Below are 9,592 nucleotides of genomic sequence, written 5' to 3' on the forward strand. Positions count from 1 at the left end.
TGGATGCCTTTTATTTCTTCTTCTTGTCTGATTGCTCTACCTCTTCATCTCTTACAGCTAGAAAATCTAAACAATTCAGTTATTCCATGGATTATTATAGTTTCACTTTTACTGAATTAACTAAATGATTGAAGGAAATGTGAATATAATTTTTTTTCTGAGTTTCAGTGAATTTGTTCCATAGAAAATTACAACTTTTGTATCTTGTATAGATTGAGCTATACATGCCTATACTGGATGATTAGGCAAAACAATCTCATTTAAAACTGTGACTATATTTAGGGTTTTGTGGTCCCTTGTCTCACTTTCTTTGCTCTCCAATGCACACTGATTACTGAGGGAAAATATCTATTTTCCCTCCGGATCTTTTATCTAGTTCTCATCAGGGTTTGATTTAACGTGACATCCCCAATAGGCATAAGGGCAAGATTAGAAGATGCCTGATGATCCATCAGATAATGAGCTTGGAGCAGTTCAGAGAGGGCATTGCTTCCTTAGCAGAACTGGTTGGAATTAGCCACTTTAGAGGTAGCTTTTGTCTAAGAACACATGTGTACTGTCACTGATGACAGAATAGAGACTTAAGGATATTATCAAGAAAATTGGATTACAAGTGGAGACATTAGAGTATGGCCCGAGTATTAAGAAATTATTGTTCATTTTGTAGGAGTGATAATGGCATTCTGGTGATGTAGGAAAATGTCATTCGCAGTGAAGTATTTGGGAGAGAAATGCCATATCTGTATTTTTTAGAGTACTTTAGCAAAAAAAAAAAAAAGAGATATTATCAAATATAACTAAATGTTAATAACTACTGAATAGAGATGATGTATGCATGGGTGTTTACTACACTTTTTCTATGTTTCTTTGTAAAACAAAACAAAACACTTAATTGAGATAATATTTTTGTATATGCGCAAGAGGGGAGCAGGGATTTAAAATTTCTCGGAACTGATGTTCTGAAGTAGGGCTTTAGTTCTTGGAATATGGTCGGTAACTCATAAACCAGCGTAAAATGAAAATCCTGTGCAAAATTACTATTTTTTTAAATTGCATTTAAAATTCTAGAGTTGAGCCCTAACTGGTTTGGCTCAATGGATAGAGCGTTGGCCTGCGGACTCAAGGGTCCCAGGTTCGATTCCAGTCAAGGGCATGTACCTTGGTTGTGGGCACATCCCCGGTGGGAGGTGTGCAGGAGGCAGCTGATTGATGTTTCTAACTCTCTATCCCTCTCCCTTCCTCTCTGTAAAAAATCAATAAAACATATATTTAAAAAAAAAATAAATAAAATAAAATTCTAGAGTTGAAACTATAATAAAAGCATGGTGGACATTTCAAAATGAAGACATCCTCATTTTTATTTACCTGAACTAAATGCTGAAAAGTTTGGGTTCTGACCTCAGGGTGAGTAGAATGTTCCTTGAGGAAGGTCACAGTAATACGAAGGTTTGAGAAACTTAGATTCTCAGATAAGAACCTGGGAGGAAATAAGTGTAGCCAGAATCATGGTATAAGCGAATCGAACGTCTGAAGTTAATGACATAAATTATGAAAATATAAACCGTACCGAGATGATTTTATTTTAGTCTTTGGAATTACCAGGTTAATGAGCTTCTTAATCATGCTTCTTTTGTCTTTTGAACAGTAGCTGCATTCTACCCAAGTAATGTGATACTTGTTTGATATGTTAGCATGGTATCTATTTATCACAAAACACGCGTGTTTCTTTACTTATTGCCAAGAAGCCACAGAAAGAAAATAAACCTCTAATAGTGAGAGGATCATTTAGAGGGAAAAATTCTGGTAGAGCCCAGCTTCCATTGGGTTGACTTCAGGGTCTTTGATTCTTTGCTCCTCACAAATGCATGCCCTCATCTACTGTTATCATCACCTTTAACACATCACACTGACTTAAAAATACAAGTGTTGCCCTGACCAGTTTGGCTCAGGGACAGAGCATCTGCCTATAGACTGAAGGGTCCCAGGTTCTATTCCGGTCAAGGGCATGTACCTTGGTTGTGGGCACATCCCCAGTTGGGGGTGTACAGGAGGCAGCTGATCGATGATTCTCTCTCATCGATGTTTCTAACTCTCTATCCTTCTCCCTTCCTCTCTGTAAAAAAAGTCAATAAAATATATATATATTTTTTAAAATGCAAGTGTTACCTGTACAACCCTTTTGAGCCCCAGTTTGGATTATACAGGGACAAAAATATTTCCTTTTAAAAACCAGTTTCTTTTTCAATTAATAAATAGAATGTTTTGAAATATGGGGCTTATGTTTCATCAAATCAGTATCAGCATTTGAAATGACTTTAAACCTACACTCACCACGGGGTGATTTTTCATAGACATAAAGCCTCTGGTAAACTTGATGCTGGTGATTTACTGGTACACAGTCCAGCTGTGTGATAGGAGGAGCGGGCAGGCGCACCCAGAGTCCTTGATTTCAGAAATTTGCTTTTTAGCCAGAGAAGGAGTATGGTTCAATAGGAAAAACCCTGGACTAAGAAACACAAGATGAGGGTTATTTTAAAGTCTTAAAATTTAAGTGTGTCTTTGAAGTTAGCACGATATTAATAAGTGGTATTTTTTAAAGAGCAGGGTGCATTATTTCTAGTTTTTTCCAGTTCTAGTTTTTCTACTAACTACTGACCTCAGGGTCTTCATCTGCAAACTGCAAGTGCTTATTAAATAATTGCTAACATTTCTTCAAACTATTTACCCTGTGCCCGGCACGGTGGTGAGTGCCTTACATTAAATTTTTAAAATTCTCACAACTCCATAAAGTAGATTATTCTGATTATGCCTAATTCATCAATGAGGAGACTAGACATTCTGAGATAATCAAGTGCAGGGTGATCAATGAATTTTAGAAGTGGGAGGGTCCGGGAAAATAATTTAAACTGAGAGGCAGTGCATCAAAATGATTAAGGGTGCAAACTCTACACCCAAAATGTGTGGCTTGCAGACGTGGATCCCTCCCTCAATAAGAATACCCCTTGGGCAACTGACTTAACCTTTGTTTGCCTTAATTTCCTCATCTGTAAAATGGGGCTGATAATAGATCTGCATTATAAGGTGATTAGGACTAAATGTGCATTGCTTAGAACAGTGCCTGTCAGCTAGGAAGTTCTCAGTAAATGTTATAGATGAGGATGATAGCAGGGGCTGGGTAAGTAGACACTATTGTTTTACTGAGGAGAACGTGTGACATTAAGAGATTAGGTCAGAAAAAGGCTGCTGCTGATGGTGGTGGTCTTGATGGAAACTATGGAGTTATTAGTGATACAGAATGGTTTCTTAGAGAGGAAAGGAAGTAGGTTGAAGAAGCAGAGCAAAGAGGGGATTGCTGTCCTAAAAAGGCAGGAAAATCTGTGTTATATTGTCATTGAGCAAAAAGTTTATAGGAATGCGGTGACAGCAGTAAAACATAGAAATGAGACCCAAATTTGGATTCTTATATGGAGTTATTCCAGTTTTTCTGGATCATCCTAGACACATATAGAATGTGAGAGCTAAATGGGACCTTGGAGATTATCCTGTGACACCCCCTCATTTTACATTTTACTCTTTCTATGAGGATAGCATTTGGTGAAATTTGGCCAGTATCATAGTACAGTGAAGCCAGGGAAATGTGTGATGTGCTAAAAGAGGGATTTCAAGTAAGGATGAAGGGAAAGAAGGCGCAAGTTCCTTCACTTTTAGAGCAGGAAAGCAGAGTAGAGAAGACAGTGAATTTTCCCAAATTAAAAGAGGGAGAGAGGGAAGAAGGAGAGCTAATTTAATGCTCAACAGTGTTAGATTGGATTTGTAGTTAATGTTTAAAAAGCCCATGATAAAGAAAATTCTTTTTATTATTATTATTATTATTATTATTGTTATTATTTCTAGGAACTTAGTTTTCTAAAATGGAAAGGAAGTTTGGGGGAAGAGTTTGGCACCCTTGATGGTTCCAGCAAGTGAAGAATCAACCCATTTGCAGCTGGTGTTGAAACTAGTAAGCAGTTAATGTTCATCTATTGATCTGTTACTGTTTAGGATGACTATATTTTGGCTTTTAAAAAAATCACTTTCCACTAAGTTTATGCTTAGTGCTTTCTTTTAAGTAACTGAGTGTCTCAATAGGAACTAATGAGTCCGATTAATTTGGGGTGGAGTTCTGAGCTGGGGAGGGGGCAGATACCCTTTTTTTGGAACACTAAAAATGCTTTGTGAAGTTTCCTTTACAACTCTCCAAGCCAGGGTTGGGTTGGAGGGAGTTGCTCTGAGGGGCTTAAAGGCTCCCCACTGTGCTTGCTCCCCAGTTACAATAGCATTGGGTTACTGAATGAGGACTAGATTGTCTGTTTACACCGAGAAAAAGAAGCCTACAGCACGGAGGCCAAAGCAAAGATAAGATGTTTATGTCTCTGAACCCACTTGTGTATTATTCTCGATTTTAAAAACCACCAAAAAACATCTACCTGCCATGTCAGTAATTTTAGAAAGAGGCTTTTAGTTTGTCATTTTTTTTATTAAAAAAGAAAAACATTGCTGTTATTTCTGCCCATATTATTGTCTGTGCTGTTGTGGGGTTTGAGGACATTGGAGGCTCTCTGTACTGCACCCCTCCACCTTGCCCAATATCACAGGCCTCCTCCATGGCTGGGAGAAAGGTTGCAGGAAAACGGGTAGAGCTGAGGAATAGATGTCATGTTAATTCAAGTCTTTTTTCGGGGAGGGGGGGTGTCTTTTTTTTTCTCTCTTTGATCCCGACTCCCCTGCCTGCTCTCACTTCAGCATCTGCTTGTTGTTGGGTGATGGAATCAAGTTAGAGGTGACGAAAATGAGGCGCCGCGCAGTTATGTGCTTCCCTTCAAGCCTTCAGGAGCTATGGCAAGGTGAAATGAAGGCAGGGCTCAGGCGTTGAGTCTGGGTGGAGACCTGGTGGGTCATGTTGCATCTGCCCTAGAAACTGATTGGGCCTGTGAGTGGCCAACTCTCCTACCCACATCAAAAACTTCCACTTTGCACTTGCAAAGATCATTTGTACCATAAAGGTTCACATCCTTTGAAAATATGGCTTTGGAAGTGGAACGTAGGCAACAGTGACGTAAGGGAGAGGAATTTTTTTGTGCTCATGCATATGAATTTCATAGGTTCTATATTGCGCTGAAGTATCAAGATTAGTTATGAGCAAGATACTTTCAAAGATGTGAATGGTGATATCTGTGGTCGACTTCTTCTTTGTGGTCCTAACTTACCTAAGGTCTCTTCTATATTCAGATCCCAAACGGGGCATTCTGGTGAAGAACAGGAAGTAGCTAGGGTCTGATGAATGGAGGGGCCTGCAAATATTTATGTTTGGAGTATGGAGAGGTAGCATTAGCCACACTGTGATATATGCATCAAAACACAGAAACAAAATCAGAATACGCCCTCAAATGTTGGGGAGAGGTATGATAGGCAAATCTTGTTAAAAAAAAAAAAAAAGCTACGTGGGGTATGGTGCAATCCTACAGAGGGAAGAATTGGAAAACAGATCCAGGAAGAAAAAGCATTAATTCTCCCTTTCCCTTTCTAGAATTTGAAATAATAGATCCTTATGTAAAATTAGGGGAAATGTAAGGAATCTGAACATTTTCTAAGCAGAAGATGATTTTTCTTTGGAGAGAAGGCATGTGAGTTAATGAATGTAAATCTGCGTTAAAATGGAGAGAAAATTATGAGCAGAAGGAGGGAGAGGGACAAGGAGGATAATAGTTTTAATAAATTCAGCCTAAATCTTACTCTGTCTTAAAGTATTTAATGTTTCCATCATAGAGTACGTAGTATTTTAATGATCTCTTTTTGGAGAAATTGATTTAAAAGCCTTTTAAAAGTTAGAAAGTTTAGGGTTTAGATTTTTTTCTTTCACTATTTATTAGAAATTTAGACTATAGAATCTATGTATAAACCAGGCATTATTATGTATTTAAAAAGGATCTTAAAACATATAAGAATAGTTAATGACTTAAATATATTGAAAGAGTACTAAAACTATTCAGTCATAAATAAGACCCACAAGACATGTCAATGGCAGAAACCACCTTCTTACAATGGTTCTGTAATAAAGTTTAAAACAGGATGATATTTTAATTGACAGCTCTGATTTAATTATATTTAAGCCTTGTTGTCTAAAATTAGGATAAAAATTTCAAATATTCATTATCCTATGTTATTATTTTTCACAGACTAGAAGGAAAAATAAGAAGTTTTATCTCCTGAAGAATTGGGGAGATTCTTTTAAAGGTGAAACTTTTCATCTTTAGGTAAGGAAGCATTTTCTATTATTCATCTACCTGTTGAAAAGAGAATATTTCAATTAGAGGAAAGAAGTAACATATACTTAAGCTTTGCTCATCTTAATTGACATAAAACATTATGAAGGTGATAGAAAGCCAGATTTTTAAGTTAAATAAAACAAATTAGTTGGAAATATTTCATTTAGAAAGATCATTTTTTGCGGGGGGGAAAGGAGACCCTTTTTTGCATTTTCTAATAGACTGACATGGTAATAGGAGTCCCACCATCTGTCTTGTCTAAGTATTTAAGAGATAACAAAGTTAAAATCACATTTAGCAAAATCAGGAACTAGAGATTTTTCAAACACTTAGAATATTCCTAAACATAAATGTAAACATGTGTGATATTTTAAAAAATGGACTATTGTGAAAATGTGAAAGACTGGTCATTGCTTTATAAGCAGGCCAGTGAATGAAAGTTAGTTAGGATTTGGGCAATAACAGAGAAGCATAAACTCTGGGATATATTTCCATGCTAGGAAAATATTGCTTTGTAGGATCATAATGTAAATAAACAATTTGTTTAATCAGGCAAGAACCTGTCCTTTGTTTTTCAGTTTTGGTTTGTGTCATAGTGGTAATATAAGAAAAGAAAAAGACTAACTTTTTGAGCATATTAGAATATTAGCAACTAATTTAATTTTTGAAGTAATTCTATTAATGCATTTTACTTCAATGAACAGTATAAATTACATATATGAAAAGCAGATGTTTTAAAGCAAATAAACTAAAAAATGCAATTAAAATGTCTAAACAAACATTTAGGGATGCTTTGAAGTATTTTATGAAGTTAAAAGGATGAAAGATGTTATTATGGAAATTATATATAGAATCTGTTATAAGATATACAAATTTGTATATTCTAGCTTTGTTACCAATACCACATTTGGAAAAAAAAATAGATTACTATATTTGTCTTCTATTAACATATATTCTCAAGAGTAAACAAGATTCCTTCTAATTTTAAATACATTAATAAAGGTACATATGAGTACTTTTGAAAACCAGAGGTCAGAGTTTTAGGTTTTTAAGAAATACAGGTAAAAATTCATGTGGTTAAACAGAATCTAAAAAATTTGACAGAAATATACTAAATTTTTTTGTATGAATTTGAAGAATTTATTTCTAGAATAAATTTGTTTTCTTCTTAAAAAGACAATCATGTTAATATTGAGCATATAGGTTAAAACTTCATTAGGATATACTAAACTTCTAAGTTACTTTATAAAAAAGAATTATGATAACCTGAAAAAAGTATATAAAATTATGTCTAATGTAATCTTTAAATAAAGCCCTTTAATATGCTGTATCAATTTTAAAATCTTATATTTTGAAGGATAAAGTAAAAGAAAACATGACTAACATCCTAACGGAAAACATAACCTCATAATACTGAGAAGAGAGCTGTAAGCATGTAATATATGAGGAGATCAGTTTCACTTCTGACTTATTTTTAAGCCTTTCTTATGAATCATATATTTTAACATCAGGAGAATAATGTACAAAATATGCATTTAATTCTATGGTCTGTTAAAAATAGAGAGGAGAAAATGCAACTTTGCCTAGCTAAATTCTAACTAAAGTGTTAAGTGAAAATTTAAAAAATGCAGAAGCTAAAATAGTATCATTAACTAAAATTCAAAATCTATATTTATACACAATTTTTTATGTCTTAGTATACAGCATTTATTTTAATTGCTAATATAACTACATTAACTGTAACATGAGTGAAAAAATAAATGATGGAGAAGTATTTTCTCACTGTAGGTTACTAGATTAAAAAATTGCTAATAAGTTAAATGTAATATTAAGGGACACGTTTAAAATAAAATTTTGCTGTGGATGTGTCTTTCCAACAAGGCTTTGGGTTTTGTGTGTGCATTAGGATTTCTGAGTTTTGTGGTTTGAAATTCATGATACATTTTGAGTGCCCTTTCAAATGGCAAAATGTTTCTGTGGAAAAAAATCAGACATTGCGTACATTTTGTTTTATATTTGGGTATGAGAAACATAGCAGGTACTTTGGGTGAATTCTAGTTGTTATTTTAGTGCATGCATCAAATACCAAACAATTATTTAGTCTGTCAGTCAGTTACATGTCTAAGCAAGTTACAGTTCGTGTAAGTAATCTTAGATAGTTAACTTACATTCATGACACAGTGATCTCTAAATGTGATTGTCATCGTTACTGAAATTATGGGCAATGTATTGAAAAGAAATGCATTTTAACACTTATTTTTCATTAAAATGAGAAAGATTTTGAAGGGGTTCTTTCGTGAGTGAAAGATGGAATTGTGCAGCTTTCTGAAAGAATGAACTCTTAGTTTTATTTTCAAATTATATTGAAATGTTTATTTACTTGTTGTTTGCTGATATTTTAAAGCCAGAAAGGAACAAAGCAGCATTACACGTTATTTCTGATCATTTTTTTCTATCCCTGGAGAGGGAGAAAGGGAAAGCAACATATGTTGGCACAACAGTGTGTTCCCTTAAAAACAAACAAACTTGAAATTGAAAAGATATGCTGCCCATACCTAATTGTGCTTATTAGGACTTACTTGGAGTCGCATGCATTTCCTGAATCCATATATTTGAGGAAATGTGTCTTATGACATGGAGAGATGTAGCACATGGTAGTCAGATATAGGATCGTCTTGCTCTCTTGTGGATTCCCAGAACTTAGAACACAGATTTTAAACCTACCATGTCGAGTCCCAAAACCTCTGGGCCATAATCATTTAGAAACATGCCCGAAAAGTATAAAGGCGAAAGGGAACACCGGTTGAAGTTGAACGTTCCCTTTAAAGGATATACATTGGGCACTGGGAGGAGTGCTCCAAAGGTAAACAAACGGCACTTTTCTGGGGAGCTGCGGCGGTCTGTGTGATAAAGGAGGGCGGCGAGGTCGCACAATGGTAGCTGCTTGGCAACATTTGCAAAGTTCGTCTCGGATTGTGCGGGTGAAAGTCAGTGCAACCATTGGGTGCGGGGAGGGAGAGGGGAGCAGGTGGCCAGCTCCCGGCCACGACGGGGTTAACCGCGGCGAGAGCCCGGTGTACTCTGGGAGTTGTAGGCCGCGGGCATTGTGGGAGTTGTCGCAAAAGTTCGCTTTCCCGTTGTGATGGCCGCCGCCGAGGCAGGAGTTGAGGGTGTCTGTGTTTCCGGGCGTTTGGGGGGCTCTCTGTACCGTCAGGAGGCCGCCAGCAGCCCCCGGGTGGCCGAGGGCCTTTTCATCGTGAGCCCGGGACCCGGGGGAGGGGCCCGGC

General features: G+C 36.3%; 1 long non-coding RNA gene across 3 annotated transcripts in view; it reads left to right on the top strand.

The window, feature by feature from the left end:
• LOC102263323 overlaps positions 1-9,592 on the top strand; it is a 35,695-nt gene that overhangs the window by 15,988 nt on the left and 10,115 nt on the right. For all 3 annotated transcript variants that reach the window (XR_001362965.1, XR_313832.2, XR_313833.2), the window contains 2 exons: positions 3,895-4,000; positions 6,216-6,293. This is a non-coding gene — a long non-coding RNA (uncharacterized LOC102263323). The remainder of the gene's footprint in view (positions 1-3,894; positions 4,001-6,215; positions 6,294-9,592) is intronic.

This window comes from Myotis brandtii, unplaced genomic scaffold, assembly GCF_000412655.1.
Source record: "Myotis brandtii unplaced genomic scaffold, ASM41265v1 scaffold324, whole genome shotgun sequence".
Lineage (NCBI taxonomy): Eukaryota > Metazoa > Chordata > Mammalia > Chiroptera > Vespertilionidae > Myotis > Myotis brandtii.